We start from the raw sequence: 20,713 nt of genomic DNA on the forward strand, positions 1-20,713 counted from the left end.
CTCAGTTTTAAGGCAAAGAGAGAAAAATGAAAGGTGTTATTGACAGCATCATACAAATTCATCAACGTGTGAAGACCAGTTCAGTGCCCAGCTTGGAGGACGATGCTGAGACCTGTGGGTCAGATGGCAGCCATGTACTCTTACTTGTACCTCACACCACCGTGATAACAGGGGCTTCACCAACATCCACAAAAAGGCAGTTCCTGCCCCAAACAAATTCCTCTGGCAGAGACACCAGAGCAGGCAGGAACAGATCCTCATTCCAATATGTAAATAGGGATATGGGGTGTTTGTTTCCAGTGGTTTGCCCAGCATCAGAGACCTGCAAGGGCCCAGAATGCAGGAGTCTAGGGTAGGGCTGCTCCTTCTTCTTGGCAACCTCTTTTCACTTAATCCCACTGATTCGGGGGGTTCAGCTTTAATCTTAAGGTATCATTCCCATTTCAGCATTGTTTACAGCAAAAAGGGACAGAGGGATTCTGGAGCTGATTTAATCTAAACACAGAGCATTCAAGGCTGTCCAGACCTATAAAAGGAAATAAATAAACTCCTTTGAAGATCAGAATTGTAACAAGAACAGTTTTGTTTGGTCTTTATTTAGCTTGAAGGAAATGAAATTCATGTTGTAGGAGCTAGTTGTGCTGTGGGTGTGTTTGTTCTTAATTAACTAGGAAAACTTTGCATGTGCAACACAGAAAATAAAATCTAAGACTCAGTTTCTTATGTAACTTGTTTTGGTTTATTCCTCAGTAGCATTTATAAGATTGTGTTAATGAAATGAATTACTAGGGCAACTTAAAAAATTAATGAAAACAAAACTATGTGGAAAAATAAATCATTCTATGGATATGTACAATTCAGGTATGTGAAAAGTACAAAGCACAAGTATATGACACAAGAAAAAGGACAAGCTCGGTGATAAACCTTTGAATCAAAGCTGATGTATTCACTATTCAGGAATGGAAATAAAGATTTTGGGGTTTAATGATTTAGAAAAATGAAATAATTGACATCTTTTAAATCACTAACTAAACATTAATAGTAGTGCAGTACAGGGTATCCCCAGCAAGGGAAGCAGATCCTCATTTTGGTCCTCTTCATTGTGCCTCTAAATGCACAATTCCTACCAGCTGCGCATCTTCCTCACCATGCAGACACAATCAAAACAGTGCTGAAACTTCCAGTAGTTTTGTTTTAGGGACCAGACCAATGACCTAGGAAGAGGTTGAGGAAAACGCTAAGTATTCCTTTTGTAGGTGTGCTGGAACGGTGTGTATAATTTTCCCCTATAGCAAGGCAGGTGATCAAAGCAGTTGGCCATTGCTGCCAGCAATAACTGGCAGTTTCTGTGGCAGCAGAGGAATGACTGCACAGGAGACGTGAGGAATGCCACAGAGTCACAGGTCAAGCTTTAATGGCTAGCGGAGCCGGGAGTGGGATTCCTGCGATTCCTCCTGCATGCTGATTTGGTCTGATAAAAAGGCACAGAGGGGGCATGCTCACAGATATACCGATTTTTAAAGTTAAAGTTTAAATACGGTAGATGGAGTTGCAAATCAATGCGTGTTCATCAGGAAAGACAAGATATGGTCTAGTCAAAGCATAAAAAAGCTACACAGAGGACCTGTGGAAAGTGTTCATTATATACATATGCAGTAGCAAAAATAAATAGACTTAAATGGTGGTTTTGCATAATTACATTACTAGTGTAATAGTTTCATTATTATCTATGATTAATACAATAGTTTAACTATCTACACCTTGTTGGTTTTAAAACATGTATTATGTCACAGTCTTCTTTGAATAATAGCAAATAACTGATCATTATTTATTTAAACTGTCTTCCCAGGTCATTTTCTTTTGAATTGGCAAGCCTAAAATTCAAAACAGAGCACTGAGTATGTTAAAATAGAGTCAGGTGGACAGTTCGAAGTAGAAAGCATCTTGAAATCATTCATGTTACATCTCAAAATCCCAGCCCAAGATGTTTCACACAAAGTTTTGCTATGAGCAACAAGATAACTACCGACTTCTATGGAATTAAGAATTGCATATTAGCCTAATTAATTCTTTAACCCCCTGTCAGAGTTTATTACTGGTCTAGTCAAAATGCTATGCCCTTGGAGTCTACATTGCATAATGAAAAATAAAAATGAAAAAAATCCTTTTTAATAAAAATGGTTAAAATAGTTGGTTCCCCAGGGATGGCCCCGCAGCTTGCATGCCGCACCGCAGCAAACCCAGCTCACACAAGCCCCGAGCCCCAGAGGTGCCAGGCCACTACAACACACATGGGCTCTTAACAGTAGTGGCAAAAACCTTATGATTTGGACTGCGAATGGTAAGACATATCACTGGGAGATGTGATTTACAGCTTGTAATTGAGGGAACCACAGGGGTAAGAAATGCATTTGTGCTAAACACATGGCTGGCTGGCAAGAGCTTCAGTCACAACTGTCAGTTGTCTTTACTGTGTAGTGATTTTTCTTTCAGAGGATCATATTTAATTTGTGATTTATGAAAAAGAATGAAAGTTCCTTTGGGATTTCATTTATAAATTATGGCTAAGAAAACTTCTGAAAACTTTGGAGTTACTTTATCCGCCTATCCCTGTATTGCTGACAGAATAAGAAAATAAAATAAAAGGTGACACCGGATCTCTAGTTACCAGCTATTATCAGATAGTTGGGTACTGACAGATCTTATCAAAGAATTGTTACCCAAAGAAAATAACTTCTTTTTATTGTGGATTAGGTAGAGAGACTAAATTTAAAAGTACCTTTTCCATTTCACCACTTAATATCACACCCCAACTTGTTGTTTAGAAGTTGTTAAACAGAACCTCAAAATAATTTCACTTAATTTCTTACCATAGTGATGCCATTCCTGATGAGTATATTTTGTTACTTATGGTAATATATCAGAAAAAAAATGGTCCAAAGGATGTGATGAAATAGTGATACCATGGGGCTTGGTGGCCTTATTTTAAAAGAAGAGTATTCTTACCAGTAAGTGATATAATGACATTTCTAATACTCAGACTTGATCTTTGCCAACAGATATATTTTTCTTGTTTATTCTCGTCTGTGGCGAAGATATCTTGTGAAAAAAGTTCTTCAGTATAATGCTAAATACAATTCCAAGGAGTCTTTGAATATTGAAGGAGTCAGTGAGATGTTATAGCCTCTGCTGCGTGGATCCGTGGATTATGGGGCATTTCTGATGTGCAATAGTCATTGCTTATGATCCTTCAGCACTGATGAAAACATGCTGACAGAAATACCTAGAAAGAGGCTGGATCTTTCCCCACTGAAGGAACCAGTGGTGGAGCTGCTGAGCTCCTGCATGGAGGAATGGGTAGGACACAAGGACATACATACCATGAAAAGTGTCCTTTAGAAAGCAGGAAGGCAGGGAGGTAATTTTGGTCTGCCTTGAACTTTTTATTTCATTATAAGCCTACAGAACATCTCTTTCTATTGCATATTTATATATGTAAAATCACAGAGAGTCCTAGGCAGGAGGTTATATTTTAGTATCAAACATGTGCTGGAATAGATGGGCTGAATATGTTATAGTGACTACTTTTATTCAGCTTCTGAAATGTTCATATTTACCAAAACCAAGTATTGTAATGGCAAAACACAATCACTTCTTGCTTTTTCCCAACTGCATGTGGAAAGAATAGTGCTACATAACAGGCAGCAATGCTTCAATACATTTCAATTTCTTTCAGTAAAATCATTTAACATGCATAGCTTGTAGTACGTTGAGGTAGGTACTGTCAGCAACTCAGAAGTGACAAACTTCACGCATGACTCTAACCTATTTGGCAGTCTTCAATGGGATCCAAAGCAGCTGGGTTGGAGAGAAAAGTAGGGCTTGTTTGTTCTTTGTCCAGATACCTGCTTGGTAAAGTCTTACTCATTAGAAATTGATGTAAGTTTTCAGTGATTCTTGAGTCAATGCTTCAGTGACAGACAAAGAAAAAACATAGACAAATGCAGTCAAGCAGCAACAGAACTGCACTTTGAAGACATTTTCTTACAAACTCTATTGGGCTAACACTGTCAATGACAGTGGAAACAAAAGCAGAGAAAAAAGAAAAAAAAACAACACGGTTCAGAGCCTGGTGGGTCCATGTCTCCTTGCTTATGTGGCCCTTAGATGTCCCTTTTACATTTCACTAATAGCCACATTGAGATGCAAAGCACTAGACAAGCACAAAATAAATAATGATAATAAAAAAGAAAACAAAATAAAATAAAACTAAAAACCCATACAGCAAATAAATGGGCATAATGGGTAATTCTTACAGCTGACTAAGTGCTTTAGAAGTGTAGGTTTAATTTTATGGTCAATTGTGTGGAAAGCTGATGAAACAGAAACATAGTACGTCAGTCAAGTGCTAGATCAATTGCAGCTGAGCTCCCCCCAGCCCCAGCAGGACAGCGGAACCCCCCTGTCCCAAACAAGTCGAAAACTAAAGACAACAATATATAGAAGGAAACTGGGATTCAGTCCCAGAAAGAAAATGTCTACATTTGAGAACAGGAAAAAAAAATTGTATGGAAGGTTGTGACACAACCACCTTAGGATGTAAATTTGCCGGCAAGCATACGCAGAGCATGACACATGAAGAATGAGAATGACTTGGATGAAATCAAGCTAACTGTAGTGCCAAAAAAAAAAAAAAAAGAGAGAACAAGGGCTTTGTCCGAACAACCCAGTCATGTGTAACCTTCAGGAGAATAGGTTTAGCTAGTATACAACCATGCACATATTAACAACAAGCTTTAATCTCCCAGTCAATGCCTTGGTAAAATTATTCCGTATGCTGCCTTGAATCCCAGAGTTCAGATAAATGTGCCCTGTAATTTTTTTTGGCAAGTCAAACAACAGAGCCCTCCACGCTGCCTGCCTCACATGCGTGCAGCTGCACTGGCCTCCTGCTTGGCTCAGCAGCTGCCTGCTTTTGGAGTGCTCAGGATGGGAAAGGGTGGAAAAACCTGGCCCCTGAAGTAGCCTGGGAAATGATAACCTTAACTGCTAGGCGCTCTGCTCCTTGTCCCTCCTCCTCTGTGGCTACATTCACTGCCTGTCACCAGGCTGTTCAGCAGAGAGCAAAGTGAGCCCCTCGCAGGCCTAGTGGACTTGTGTCTGATCCTGGTGGGTTTATCTGTGGTGGCTCAGATATACGTGTCAAGAGATAGGGGAGCAAAGCCAGGGATTTAACTGGCATGTAGCAATGGAAGGAAAAAAAAATGCTGTCTCCTATCAACAACTTTAATCTGCTGCAACTGGTTGAGGAAATAGCTAGCTTCAAAACAAATTAGTGGAGGTTTAGGGGGCTGCATTTCAATTAATCGCAGGAGGAAATGGGAGGTTGTGTGTGTGTGTGGGGGGGGCTCTTTCATTACACTCTATACAAAAAAATAAAAAAAGTTGTGAACTTGCTATATTTCTGTTCTGAGGTTAACAAAGGTGCAAACGAAACTTAAAGTTTGAGCCTATTAAGATTAGAAATACTATCTGCTGTGAAGTGCTCTTCATCTAGGGTTGTGTGCTAAGAGGCTGCTGGCAGATGAGGGAAGAATGTTTCCCTGCCACCAAAGTCTCTAGTGGGAGGGGATTTGTGGCAGTCAATTGGCAATAATAAATAACAATAACAAAAACAATAATTATAATAATCATAAATTGTCAATGTACAGAGAGATTTGAAATGTGAGCCACCAGAAAATAAAGATAAGAATTAAATCATGGACATGGCATTTGTTTGTGCAGACCAAAATGCACATACATCAAAAATGCAAATGATATTGCCTTAATTACACAACTGAAATTAGGCACTGAAGCGGAAGCAAAGCTGTTTCTTTAAGATACATTCTGGATCAATTGATCCAATGATTCAGGCATTGTGCTTCTATTTTCCAAAAAGATTGGGCATCAGGCTTCAAAACAAATGAAAGGCCAACTATGTTACTCATTACGCTTGCTGGAGGATTTACAGCCAAAGTGGTAGCTTTTTACAGCAGCGCAGAAATGTTATTATCTACAGAATTTGTCACAGCGGGAAACCCTTTCAAGTGGTCCGTCTTTCCCCTTGTTTTTTAATTATAGGGTAACGTATGAACTTTGCCACCCTATTAACTGAGTGTCATCTTTTCTATAAAGACAAGTGACATTATTTATGATTCAAAGTCCTGCTTGAAGGAGACTAGTCTCCTTGGCTTGAAAAGAATGCATTTTCAAGCTGCAGTGTTATATTAAACAATTCCCCACCGCTGTGGTGTGATACCCAGCACCGAGCAGCTGGCCGTGACAGGAAGATCAGCTGGGGATGGTTTAAGCCCCAGAAGCATTTGTGTGTTGGGGTAGGTCCAGGTAGGGACATGGAGAGAGCTATCACTCAAGCATGTAATGCTTCTGCTCAAATCGTTGGAGTGATACCTGGGCAGAGACCCAGACGAGTGCTCAACATCTGCAATAGCCAGCTTGAAACACTTCAAACTAGCAAAAAGTGATTGCTGAAATCACTTATTTAAAGCAGAGATAACAGTGAACCAAAGCTTCTTACTCAAATGAGTTGGGAGGACAGGTGGGTATGGTACCAGCAGGGAAACTGGGCTCTGCCATAAAGATGGACCTCAGCTCTCAACCAAGTGGACCTCGGTTCTCAGCCATGGTACTGCTTTAGCCCTGCTGCTGTGCAAAGACAGCTATGGCCACGCTGGCCATCTTACAAACTAGCTCTGCCATGCTCAGAAGTGCCCCTTTCCTGCTGAAAACCAAGAGCATTGGTGGAGCTGTGTGTATGAGAACCTTTCCAGGCTGCCTCCTCTTCCAGTTGGCAAGAAGATATTAACCTTCAGGATGCTGGATTTTAACATCCACTATATTCATTTGTATGACAGGAAAAAAACATTCAGAGCTTCTAGGATAATACTTTCCTCTGTTAAGGGATCTCTCATGTCTATTAGTTTACCTAATGCTTGAAAACTTTAAGGGATTCTATTCTCTAGTGTAAACCTATTCAACCCAGTGGAGAAGGAGTAATAATAGGTTTCATGGAAGAATAAATGATATCTCTAAAAGATATCTCTCATCATGAGGACTTCTAAGATGAAGAAGGTGGCTTAAACTTTCAGAGACGATAAGGAGTATTTTGTTGGCTGTCCCACTAAAGCTCTGCCCAGTAGACTAGTACATCAGCAGCCTTGGGCCCTTGTGATTTAGTGTATCATAGGTGGGTCTGGGACCATGCCACACTCTCTGATGTCTCTTTCCTCTTGTGTTTTTTGTTCAAATGCTGAGGCATCAGGCTTTTTGATTTCTCTTTAGTTCCAAATCAAGAGAAATGGAAGAAAAAAAAAAAGGGAGTGGGGGTGGGGAAGGAAGGGGAGTTCTCCTTACAGGCACTCGTAGCTGTTAGTTGAAGTCTTATCACCCTTTGGCTCATACTTGTACTGTCAGAAGTAGCAGTAAAAGCATCTTCTCCTTCTTATATTTCAGCTGTCAAAAAGGAAAACCTGAGAAGACGGTATGGCAGGACAGAGAGAGTGGAGGGAAAGCGTGAGACTAATGAACTGAGGGACTGAAAAAGAAAGCAGAGAAAAGCCAAACCGAGAGGGAAAAAATAACGTATAAAAGTCTGATGGTCCTCAAAATCAGAAGAAAATTTTGCAAGTGTGTACTTGTTATTCCAATATAATCTTCTGGTGAGAAATGAATCTACTCAAACCTTTCTCACACACAGATTGCACAAAGGCAAAGTACAGCTTTCTAAGATATAAAACTATATCTAATCATGATTAAATGTGGCAGAAAACACCTAGTAATCAGCTACATAGCACAAGAGGAAATTTCTTTAACATTTGAAACTAGAAAAATGATTGAGTTAAAAGTGATTTAGATCTGGAATGAAGTTGATGCATTTTCATCTTCTTTCTTTGAGCCTTTAAGATCCTCTCTTTGCAGTGAGGTTCCAGCTTTGTGGTTATGCATGCATGTATTTGCTAAGGAACAACATATTATTTCTGGTCCATGGCTCAATTCTTAAGAAATACAACAATACAAATAAATACTAATTTATAGATAGGGGTGGTACTTTATGTTTAGATGAAAAGCCAGAAAAATGGAGTCTTACCTCATATTAAAAGCTCTATCTTGCCCTGCAAGCAATATTTTGATCAGGCAACTCTATTGCTTTTTTTTTTTTTTTTTCTTTTTTTCTTTTTTTCTTTTTTCTCCCTCTTTTGTTGGACTACGGCTTGAGATCTAGAGTTATGAACCAGAAAGACCCCATATTCAAACACAACAATATTTCTCAATACATCTAACCAGTATTTTTTCTATTTTATTTTCTTCTCTTCTTTTTACCCCAGCAACAATGATTTGAATCTCTTGAAGAGGCTTGAAGTGACCGTGTCCTGTTAGATGAAGAGGGATCTATCTCAACATAAGAGATAGACCAAAGGTCTACTGAGTAAGGAGGTATACAAAATGGATCCCATGAAAGGATTTCTCTAAGCTCAAAGGATGTTTAGGGTTAGTAAAATGCTTTTCCAGGCAGTTTTTTTTACTTTTTTCCTAATTTGCATAAGCTTCGTGACTTTGATAGAAATCTACATATGTGGAAAACCCTTTGCAGACTCTGTCCTATTTACTTGCATTGTCAGATAGCTCTCAAATGGGAAGCAGCAAACCCGTAAAACAGTGAAGTCCATAATCTAGTGAAACCCAGGGAGAGGTGATCTCCACAGGCAGAACCAGTTTTATGGCTTGGTAAATGGAAGAGGGAGCTCTTCCCTGTTGCGGAGGTGGGCCCTGCCTGAGAGGCCTGGGCACAGGCACTGTGGTCAGTGCAGCCCCAAGGATCCCTATGGGAACAGCTGAGGATGGTGGCTGTTCTAACTGAACTTTGGGAGGCTTCCCACCTTGCAGGAACACGCATAGATGAATATAAAATTTCCAAATGAATGCAGCGTTACATTTTCTTTCTTTCCTGACACTCTGATCCCAGTAACTACTTTGCTGCCTGGCAGGGAAGCTGTGTTGACTAAACAGCTTTCATACAACCACAAAACCACTTCAAAGTCTGAGAAAGAAGAAAGACCATGTATCTGGCTGACAAAGATCCTGTAACGAGGGGTTTGCATCCTGTATATCCAGCCTGGGGTTAGTGACTCAGAAGGGCCTAGCTGCACTAACACACCGCATCAGCTGTGACAGGCCCCACCACCAGCAGCTGACCCCCAGAAGGTGCCACAGATGTCAACCCAGCTCTCTTCTAAGGAAACAGTGTTCCCCTGGATAAAGACATGTGATTTTGGGGGGATAAACTTCAGATCCATGCAGTGGAGAGCCAGGCTGAGCTGAAGAGTGGGTGGCAGTCACAGCAAGTGTGTACCCATGGAGAGGGGTGCCCACCAAGCTTGGCATCACAGAGAGGATCCATGGGGGGGTCAGAGCTCCCGTTAGCAGAGCTGGGCATGGAAAGAAGGGTCTGTCCTAAGGGTCCTGGTCTTTGGTAAGACCTTTCGTTCCCTTTCCTCCTTCTCCAACATGCCTGCTTCACTGGTAGTGGGGCAACTGGTATAGAAATTCCCTATAACAGTGAAACAATGGCAGAAGCTCCAAACATGAGCTCATTCCTGTATTTGCAGCCTAATTATAGAGGCTGTCGATGGACAATAAATACACAGAGATCCTCGAAGACCCAGTCAGATTTGTATTAGCAATGGCTGATTTGGACTGCTGCATGTAAATACCTCTAAACTATGTAAAAGCTGCTATCCTGATCATTTTCTAGGAAACAAAACAAAAATTTTCCCAGGCAGTTATAAATGCATCTAGCAGCCTTTGGCAATAGACCTCAAATTGCCTTTGTGAGGGTAAGCATTATTACCTCTGCTTACAGGGAGAAAGCAAGGCACCCAGGGAAGAAATGACTCCCTCAGGTCACGGAGCGAGCCGTTGCCAGACATGAGAATATAAGTTAGTTCTTGCCATTCCACAGTCCTGTCTTCTGATTCATGTCTCCCAGATTAAGATCTGAGGTCAAGCATATCATTATTATGCAAACATTTTTCCCCTTGGAGGAAACTCAGGTCAGGATTATGGATTTGGGTCAGGAGCTTGAGCACAGATGTAATTTTTACCCACATATGAAAGGCATTATCGTGAAACACTTAGCAATCAAAATACATGCCGTGTACCTAATATCAGTGTACAGAAGTGAGGGGCTGAAAAATCAAGCAACAGAACAGAAAACAGCACCTTGGCATCACCATTATGGCCACACAGCACAGTTCCTTGGGTCTGTCCCTACAGAGTGTGCTTGAAATGAGCATAGGGTTTCAAACAGAAAAGAAGCAAGAAATGCCTTCAAAGAGCCCAGATGATGGTGATGAGGTTATGAGAAGCAGTATCTTGTCTTTCTCAGAGGAAGTGGTGCATGGCCTTTTTGCTGATTTTTGCTTGATCTGGTTTGGCATGTAGGTGCTCCTATTGCATTAAAAATATATTTTTTTGGACAAGTGAAGCTATTCAAAATAGAGAAGTGATTTTATGACATTTCAGCACATCACTCCAAACAGTACTTACAAGCTGGCCACTTCAAACAGAGCCCTTGGCAGAACTGGATCTTCCAAAGGAATCTCAGCCTTCACTTTCCCTGTTTCTTTCTTCAGCACACAATGTTTTCCTTGCAATAGCTACATTCAGTATTTTGGGTAGTGGTTTGTCCACTACTACTACCTTGCAGATGAGCTATCTTGAACATATGTGTACAAGTTTATGCCATTTACTTGGAAAATCCTTGCTGTTACATTTTCCAACTGCCTCAACCTCAGCAATTGCAAGCAAATGAGCTAATTTGTCACAATCAGCATAACTGTTGCTTGCACATGTCCACCTGTATGGAACAAATTGCAGACTAAATGTCTGAGTTCAGCAGTGAAGGGAGTGAACTGAGGACACCTGGAATATAAACCACACTATATTGCTATAGACTAGGACCAGATCCTTTGGTAGCTCTAGGAAAAAAATTGTGTTTGTTCTTTTCAAGGTAATGTGTAATTCTGGCTGGCATTTCCCTTCAGATTTTTGCTAAGATCAGTGTTTGCAGTTCCAGTTATGTGATATTTTCCAGGTCAGTTTTTAATTCTGCCTCTCTGCACTGAATTTTTTGACTTATTTTCTTGAGATTTAAACAAAACACAACAAACAAACAAACAAACAAAAAACAACAACAACAGCTAGCTTAATTGTACAGTATACTGAAAAAGTCACCTAAAACAAAATAATACCAAAATCACCTGCCTTTTGTGGTTGTCTTACTTGAAAAGGTTATGCAGGTATAGTCAGTAGACGTACTGAGATGAAAACAGCTTCTTTTCAATGTGTGGGTGTTTATTCCAAATAACATCACAGACAAGTGTGATTTTTTTTTTCATCATATTAGTATATACGTTTAAAAGAAGAAGAGAAAAGAAGAGTTCATTTTCAGTCTGTAGCTTTCCCAGGGTAGCTAATCAGAACAGAAGGGATCCAGCAGTAGGTGTACGGCAATGTCTTTTAAAGCTCAGCATTACAGAAATGCTGTCACACAATGAAATGTGGTAATGAGGGCTACCCAGAAAGTTAATCTACTCCAGAGCAATGCAAAGTGCAAGCAGAGACATCACCAATGTAGAGCAGAGAAAGTGCCATAAATTCTTCCAGAAAAAATGGTATATTCCCCCTTCCCCCCTTCCCCCCCCCCCCCCTTTTTTTTTTTTTTTCCAGGAAATCTCAATTCTGTTAAAATTAATTTACAGCTTAGTTTATCTACGGTTCATGTGCATGCTTCCATTCCCTGCCAACAAATGCTGTATGTCATATGGGACTTTGTCTTCTCCTATTCATTGTTTTCTCAGTTGTAAAAATCAAGGCTGTTCTGAATTGGAGAGTCATGATAAAATGGATGACAATTATACAGCACAGAGAGTAATCAGAGAGATGGCTTTCTTCTGTAGGGCATTTGGTTTCCATTGGATTCCATTGGATAGAAATCCCATTTAAAGTTCCATGGTATTTATTCAGACTTGACTTCTGTTAATCTCAACAACTACTTTCAAAGTTTTACAAAGTTTTTCAAAGTTTTCAAAGTTTTTAGTAAAGCTCTAGTTTTATCTTAAAATGGAAAGTTTCCATCTTTTTAAAACTTTTTTTTTTTTTTTTTTTTTTTTAAACATAACAAGACAAGGGGCTTGGGAAAGGAGAGGAAACTGCCTTTTTTTTTTTTTTTTTTTCTCTGTGTCAGACTCCCTGATGGCCCAGCAGTTCCCAATTTACCTTATTATGGAGTAGTTAGCAGGCTGTAAATCTCACTGATGAGCCAGCAACCTTTCTGTGGGCAACTTGGTTAGCTTCAGAGTCCCATAAATTCTCCAAAAAACAAGGCAGCCTTCAAGGATGGTAGGAAAAATGCTGTTCATAACTGAGACATCCAGTTATAAAAAGCTGGAGGTATTAATAGTGAGTAGGTTTATTAGATTTGTAGACTTCAGCAAGCAGGGAAGGGCTGGAAACGTTTTAGGAGATGGGATTTTAATTCCAAATGTTCTTCCCTAAATACACGTATGGTCTGCAGCAAATAAAAGGAGGCTCAGCTGGGACAAGTGATAGTTAAGCCACTTTAGAAAGTTAGTGGCCAGCTGTACAAATGCAAGTCAGGAGCACACTGGCAAGCAGCAGCTCAGCAGAAGTGGTTTGTGTTTGATGGTGAATCAGACAGTAAATGGCATGTTGTTTCATGAGAAGAAAATGCCATTCTGGGTTGCATAAATGGGAGTGCAGGCTGTAGACAGGCAATTTTTCCTCTCAAGGTGAGGTATTGCCTAAAAACCACTATGCCTGCAGTGCTGGTTTGGAGAGAGATGGGAAACAAGGGGGAATCCAGAGGGGAACAGGAGCCAGGGGAGACCCCAAAACATGCCTGAGAGAAGAGGTGTAGTGAATTAAAGGAAGAGGAAACTGAGGGTGGGATAGGGTGGCAGTGTTTAAATGTACAGAGGGCAAAGAGGAAAGGGTTTATTGCAGATAAGGCACAAAGTAATGGTTTCCAATTACCGCCAGGAAGATTTCATTTAGCCACTTGAAAGCCATCTAGCAATAAAGGATAATAATGCACTAAAGCAACATTTTGGAAAAAGATGCCAACCCCCAATGAAGAAGGCAGAACAGCACCAGTCAGGACTGGCCCAGATATGACTGATTTCTGCCTTGGGATAGCTGTTTGATTCATCTGCCAGTGGTGTCAGCCTGTGCACTGAAAGGACTATATCTGCCCTGGACTGCACCTCCTTAGTCTGTACCCTTCGTGCTTCATCAGAAATGGTTGTTATTCCTTTTTTTCTCCTTTTCAAAAAACTAGATTCTTCACTTCTCTTAAAAAAACACCCAGCTAACATTTCTGCTATACCAGAAGTACTAGGATGAAATGTGCGATAAATTCACTGCCAAGGTACTTGTGCTATTCATGTCTCACAACTACTAATTCCAGAAAAGAAAGAAAGGAATAATGAGATGCTTAGATGCTTTTTTTTTTTTTTTTTTTTTTATGAAATTAGAACATTTCTCTTTTACAATCATCCTACACAGATACAGATTGTTTTCAGGACTTTTCTGACATTGTTTGTTTCATTTAGGCTTGTTTCCTTATCTCAATGATGTATTGAAGGCTAAATGAAACCTATTTCCTTCATGTCTTTCTAACAGCTTGTCAGGAAGCATCGTTGTGCAACAGTGTCATCCACAATTTTAATGATGACATCTCATTTCAGAAGGGCGTGAGCTGAATCCCAATGAATAAATTCATGAAGTTTAACCTCTCAGTGACCCCATTTCTACCGTGTTTTCTTTTAGTCCCTCTCCAACTCATTAGCTCTCCTGACAAAAGCAGCTGAAAACATGAGTTTTTATAACTGTGCTTGAAAGAGGAAGAAAACATGGGAAGAAGAAAGGTGGAGAGAAACATTGTGTTTGGTCTGGAAGTGATTTGCTGTGTGTTTGGACTTGTTTGGAAACAAGACATTGTTTTTCCCAAGTATGGCATGGTTCTTAACTGGAATGATGGATCTTGGAGCAGAAACTACATTGACATTATGATAATGTTCAACCCTAACTAATTTCTTTCTAATGTACTGTGAATGGAATCAAGTTCATTGAGATGCAGCCTCTGTTCCAAGGACATCCTGTGGCTATCAAGAAAACCTCTGTCTCGCACTCCATTTTCAGCAATGTTTTCACTGTCAGCTGTCAACGTTAACACAATGTTTAGGTTCTCTTAAAATAAGTCAAGCCATTTTGTCACCCCCTTATTGCTCCGACAACTGTTGATCCTGGTCTCAAGCCACTTTAATGTAGTGCCAGTTTGGTGCCCAAGTTACTCTTGACATTTCTCTTTGAGCATCTACTTTGTTTGCTTTTTACCCCTTAGTAAGACTACATAGAAGCCTAAAAATGTGTTCCTGGTAGTATTTCTCTTGAAATAGCAACTTATGAATTAAGAAAACATACATATTAATCTGCATTTTGCAAATGCCTAGTGAGACTCATTTCTATATCCCAACCTTATGCAGTGTTATATCTGTTGGGCGAATATTTCTTTGTACTGTTTTTATCAATTCCTTATCCTGTTATTATCATTAACTTTGGCACTGAAAACAATCAAGTATGAATTTCAATATGCGTAAAATTTGAAATTGCCTTTTTTTTTTTCTTTTGCTTACTATTGTACCATCAATCTTTCTGACAATCTTTTATATAACATCTAACAAAAGTCTATTTACTCTATTAATGCATTCCAGTAAGGATATCTTCTGTGAAATTCTTGTTTATGCCAAGTAGTGGACTTCTGAAACTTTTCCTACTTCAATTTTCTGCAATACTACACTTACTGAATCCAAGCAATTCCAATTTTAATTCCATTCATTATTTTGCATTTAAAATTAAAAAAAAATTTAGTTGACTACCAGAGTACTGTAACTATTTAAAAAGTACCTATAACTTAACTTAAATTCTTCAATGGGTAGACAAAATATCTGTTATTTTTTCTTGTTATTCTACACCAGGAAACAGATATTAGAAGAACACAAGGGAAAATAGTTTGTTGATGCTAGCTGAATTTAAAGTGAATTGTTACTGGATGAAAACTGTTTAGAGCAAACTTATCCTGTTTACTGAAGGATTTTATGGGAAGGTCTCAAATTTGCATGTTGATTCATAAAATGTAGGAAGTCCTTCCCATCCATACGATAGGAGAAGAGGACTGTTAAAATATGAAGTCATCTCTCAGACATGTAGCAAGGGAGGCAGCTATTTGCAGTAGGAGAGCAATCTGCAAGACTAGGAATAGTACTGTCCAACCTGTGTAAAGTTTTCATTGTGTACATGAATTTTCCGTATCTAGAATTCATATAAACAGAGAAATATAAGGATTCTTCTTATCTTAAATTTCTGGACTATTTCTCATCAAGCTTGTACAACCTGAATGTGATCAATAAACACAATGGAGTGATACTTACCTTATTTTCCCCACATGTCAAGCATTTCAATCCCTCTTACAACCTCTTCCAGTGCATGCACGGAGCTAGGCTGTTGCAAAGCTCGACAGTGGTGCTGGTGTCCCCAGGGACCAAGGCATGAGTTTCTCTTGATTTTGATGCATAGCAAAAGTCTCATATCCATACCCAGGGCAGAGCCTTGCTCCCTGAGTTTCTTTCCCATGCAGTTGCAGACTATCTGAGTTGAACTGTGTGAGCAAGTGTTTGCTTTCTAACTGCTAATGATGGTAAAACTGAGGAGTGCAATGAAAAGAAGAGAAGAAATTTATCTGAGATGGCCAGGAACCAAAACTGTTCAGTTCAAGCAAAATGTGTCACTGTACCTCTCAGATTTTGAGCATCAGAACTGAAACAGATCTTTTAAAAAGAAACATCATAATTTTACATTTAACAAGTGAAGCACATACAAGTTTGGTGATACTGCTTTAAGGGAAACATTTTTTCCAAGTTTTGAATATTTTTGTCCTTCTTTTTGAAGGAGCACAATTATCAAGCACAAGGTCACTGTATATTTTATTGTGGCTATAGATGTCGATTATTTTATTTTATTTTATTTTATTTTATTTTATTTTATTTTATTTTATTTTATTTTATTTTATTTTATTTTATTTTATTTTATTTTATTTTATTTTTTTGCTAAAAAACTTGACCAAAACAGTTTCTCCCTCTTGTTCTAAGCTCTGTGACACAAATGATCATGTTTGTTGATGTATAAATTACAGCTGCCTGTTCTTTACCACTCAGTGAAGAAATAACTGACATAGCAGCTAGAGTGCATGGAGATAATGCTCAGTGACTGCTGCCAGCCCCAAGGACTGTGGTGTGAATGTATTTTGTGAGACTCTCCCTGCTAAACTAAAGCTTCTTGCCCACCCAGTACTCCACAACCTCAAGTTTTCCAAGGCAAAGTGTGCTGTTAAAATATAGGCCCGGATCTGCCACTGATAAAAGATGTTGACTGTGTGGGCTCAGCTCAGATTTGGTCACGGCGTCTTGGCAGCTTCTTAGACTAAAAGTTTCCTTTTCTTCCATGTGGATGGAAATGGTGAAAGAGGTGATGGTATGAGAGCTGGCTGGTGAGCGGCAAAAGGTTTCTCACTAGTATCAGGCACAAAACAAGTCTGAGAGTGAGTCAGAAAGAACTGGAAAGTGGGAATTGAACAGGAAAACTGGGGAGAAGGGAAGAGGGAGGGGAAAAGGTACGGGTAAGGGGAAAATAATGTGTGGGTGTGGAGGTAGCCATCACACAGGAAGGATATGTGAATAACAGAGTTATCTCAGATGCTTAACTCTTAAATACACTGTCCCATCCTGATAAGTAGGACATCAGTGGGAGTAACGTGTAGGTTAAATGGCAGAGTATGACCCTCATCTAAAAAAGTAGCAGGAGGGGTAAAAAAAAAAAAAAAAAAAAAAAAAAAAAAAGCAGAAACAATAAATATAAGATGAAAATCAAAACAATGAAGTGGCAAAGAGCTTTGTAAAATTTCATGCTGTATGCTCCACAAGCTAAGCAGTGGCAAACCTTTTACTCTCTGCCACCTAAATGTAACCGTAGTCTCCAATCTTTGTCTCATACTAGAAATGCATGTGCCTGTGAGGAGTTTTATACCAGCCAAAATTTACAAATATGACTGTTCATAAATGACCTGAAGATGCAGTTTTTCTAAGACATGACTGCACTTTTAAAGACATTAAATGATCTTTAAACTTTCTTTAAACATTAAAAAAGCAAAATTCTACATACACACACACACAAATGAACATGCCATTTTCACAGAGCTTGAGAATGAAATTTTCTTCTGTACTGGTCCTGAAACATCTGTCAACACATTGTTGTCATTTACCCAATGAAGTGCCTTTAGTTCAGCTGCTATAAAGAACACGTACATTTTCAGCTCCTGTACCAATAGCATAGGTGATGTCCCTCAGGCACCAAAGAGCTTGACAGCTCATCTTCTAGAAGTGTCACTGCATGAACCAATGTCACTGCATGAGCCGATGTCAGGCACAAGTGTCCCCCTGTGACTGATATAGCTGGTATTACAAAGACCAGATGCCCAAAGGTGTCCAGTCCCAAGCAACCACAGTGACAGTATTGATAGAAAAGCAGCAGATACCACAAGTGTGCTTTTAAGAGATTTAAGGGGTTAAATGCTTTAAAGAGTGGGACCTGAGGAAGTAATAATTTCACCATCACCAGTCAAAAGATTAAGTGTTGACTTAACAAAGAGGTACTTAGAAAGAACTGAACTTGAATAGCAAGTTTAGGTTTAGCTGTTGTGGAATGTTTTGTTGGTCCCATTTTTTTTTTCTTTCTGTTAAATTGAGTTTATAGCCCACAGATGTGGAAAACTTAGTACCGTTAATAGTTACAATTACTCTGTTCTCATGCTTGCATAGTGGCCTTACCATCATTGCATAGGCAACAATATTTATGGCAGACAGCATCAAGACAAATGAAAAGAGCTCTAATCCCCAAACCTCTCTTTCCTGCCGTCAGCAACATTTGGTAGATACAAATTCAAAGGAATCCAAGAACAAAATTCATTCCCTGAGGATGTAGGTCAGTTTGAGGGGCTGCTGTAAGACTACAGGCACATTTTTCCTGGATAAATTATGGCTCACAGTGTCAAACACAAACTCTAATTGAGTAAAATGTAGCGATCTTCCTCAGTGGGGCTTTGTTTTCAATTAGGACACAGTTCCCCTTGGCCTTGAATTTTTCAGGGGTGATTTCTGGATGAGACGAAGAAATCCTGGGGATTGAGAAGGCAACAGACTAAGGAAGCCTGAGGACCTTCATTAACAATGATTTGTGCAATACAGACTCACTGCTCAGCATAGATGTGGCTGTCCATCCCTGTATGTTAAGGCAGCATCAGGTGGTCCTAATTATAGGCTTTGCTCCCGGAGGCTCTCAAAGTGCTTCATAAACTGCTTACTAAATCTGAGAATATTTAGCAATGGTATTTTAGTAGCAGAAAAGACCATTTTGATCACATAATGTGATCTGCTACATAGCACAGGCTGCTTCCACCCTGTAATTTCTGCTACAAGCCCTAGTCCTTAAACAGAAAGAGGTTTTCTATGAAAGGAAGCCATAAGAAAAGAATGGGTAGACCTTTATAGATATTGAAGCAATCTAAAAACAAAAACAAAAACAAAAACAAAAACACACACAAAATAAAGTTGATCTTGTTCCTTTTTCAGCAAGGTAGAGAGACTACATCCTTTAACTCTTCTTGGCCCCCTGCCCACTCCTTTGTCCTCTAAAACTGAGTCTGATTTCTGTTGTCTTGATAATTATCAGCCTAGTTTAATTGCTGTTGTCTTTCTTTTCATGGCAGCATGACTTGATGAGACTGTGAACAATGCCTCTTGTCTGACTTTTCTTAACAACAGACATAAAAGGAAAAGATACAAAACTTTCCACTGGCACTGAATGACACATGCATTCTCTGCTAACACAGAATGAAATTATATTTCTACTAGCTGCAAGCAATTTCCAGTATCTTCTCATTCTGCGCATTTTCAAATGTTGCACAACCAATAAATGATGGAAGAACTTTGCAACTATATCAAATTAAATCGCAAACATAATTGTGTGGCCTGACTGAAAAAGCCTGTTATTTCTTGAATTAAGGGATTCATTTCTTTTGCTTCCACCTAGATAAGGCTATATTTTTCCTCAGGCTAATGAAGATGGTACAACACAAACAAGAAAGTTTTGAGTCCACTTGTGATTTATATAAAAACTGTATTTTGAAAACTTGTATGTCAATGTCCTAATGCTTTGAACCTCAGTGAGCTCTCCAGGGCACAGGAACAGCTCAGTTCCCCTGTTAGCCAATATTAAATACTCAGCCAGGGGCACATATATATATCTTCTCCACCAAAGCCAGCCTAACACACCCACTGATTTTCAGCACAGGCTTTGCAAGGAAGGGCAGGCCTGGTGACAGGGAAATGAAGGACTTTGTAGAGTGTGGCTGCTCCTGTGCACTGCCCTTGCACATTGCTCATGTTTCTTCTCACTGTGGCTAATGGCACTGTCCAGTGTCCTGGACATGGCCCGGGAGTCAAGAAACCAAACCCCACAGCCTCAGTGCAGATATGTAGTTTAGGAGATTAAAGGCATTTAAGCATTTCTAGAAAGTTTCTGAACATGTTTAATGTGCTAGAATGGACAAAGAGTTCATCTGTACTTTTTTAAATGGACAAATTAAGCTGTGAAATAAACGCTTGGGTATGTGTGACAACTTCAGGAGACCATACACCTTAACAAGCCTCCTTAGCACTAACTTGGTTTAAGTAGGCTGAACCCTAGGCCCCAGGCCCTGCCTACTCCCCTGTCCCCAGCAGCCACTGCTCCAAATTCAGCTTGGGACTGAAGAGGCGTGTAGGCCTGAGAATTTCCAGTGCAAACAGATTGGCCAAAACCGTGTTTGTATTAGCTATACAGATTTCTTAAAAACACAATAAAATTATAAATAAATCCCAACTGGAAGATACTGATGGCAGTGGGCATATGCCAAATTGAAATTCAGTAAAATTTATTTTTCTTTGGCCAGCTCCTCAGCCGGCATAAACGCTGCCTCTCAGAACTTGCACCACAGTTTCTGCAAGCAGGATTTGTCCCGAAGCGTCCACAAAAATGGAAACTACAGTTTCTGAAATCAGACTTGGAAACTTATTGATTCAACTAATTAATGACAATGATTTACTGTAGCAGCTTTGCTTCTGACTGAAATGACATTCTGCTAGATAAGAAACTACGGAACTGGAGATAATTTTGGGTTATAGACTTACTCACTAGTATATGGATCCCATAAAAATTAACAGTATGACTCACATAAAAATTAATAGTATATAACCTATCACTTTTTAAAACATTTAGATCTTCAAAACATAAAAATGCTGACTAAAATTTATATTTCTTTCCCCGGAAGACCTGTCCTATGTATCTTGCTGCTTTTCTGACAAGGCCTTCTAGTGCTGAATGAAATGGACTCAAAAAACTCAGCTTGAGTCTGGGAAAGAAAAGGAAAAAAAAAAAAAAAAAAGAAAAAAAAGAAAATAAAAATATAATAATAATAATAATA

Source organism: Aythya fuligula, chromosome 4 (genome assembly GCF_009819795.1).
Source record: "Aythya fuligula isolate bAytFul2 chromosome 4, bAytFul2.pri, whole genome shotgun sequence".
Classification (NCBI taxonomy): domain Eukaryota; kingdom Metazoa; phylum Chordata; class Aves; order Anseriformes; family Anatidae; genus Aythya; species Aythya fuligula.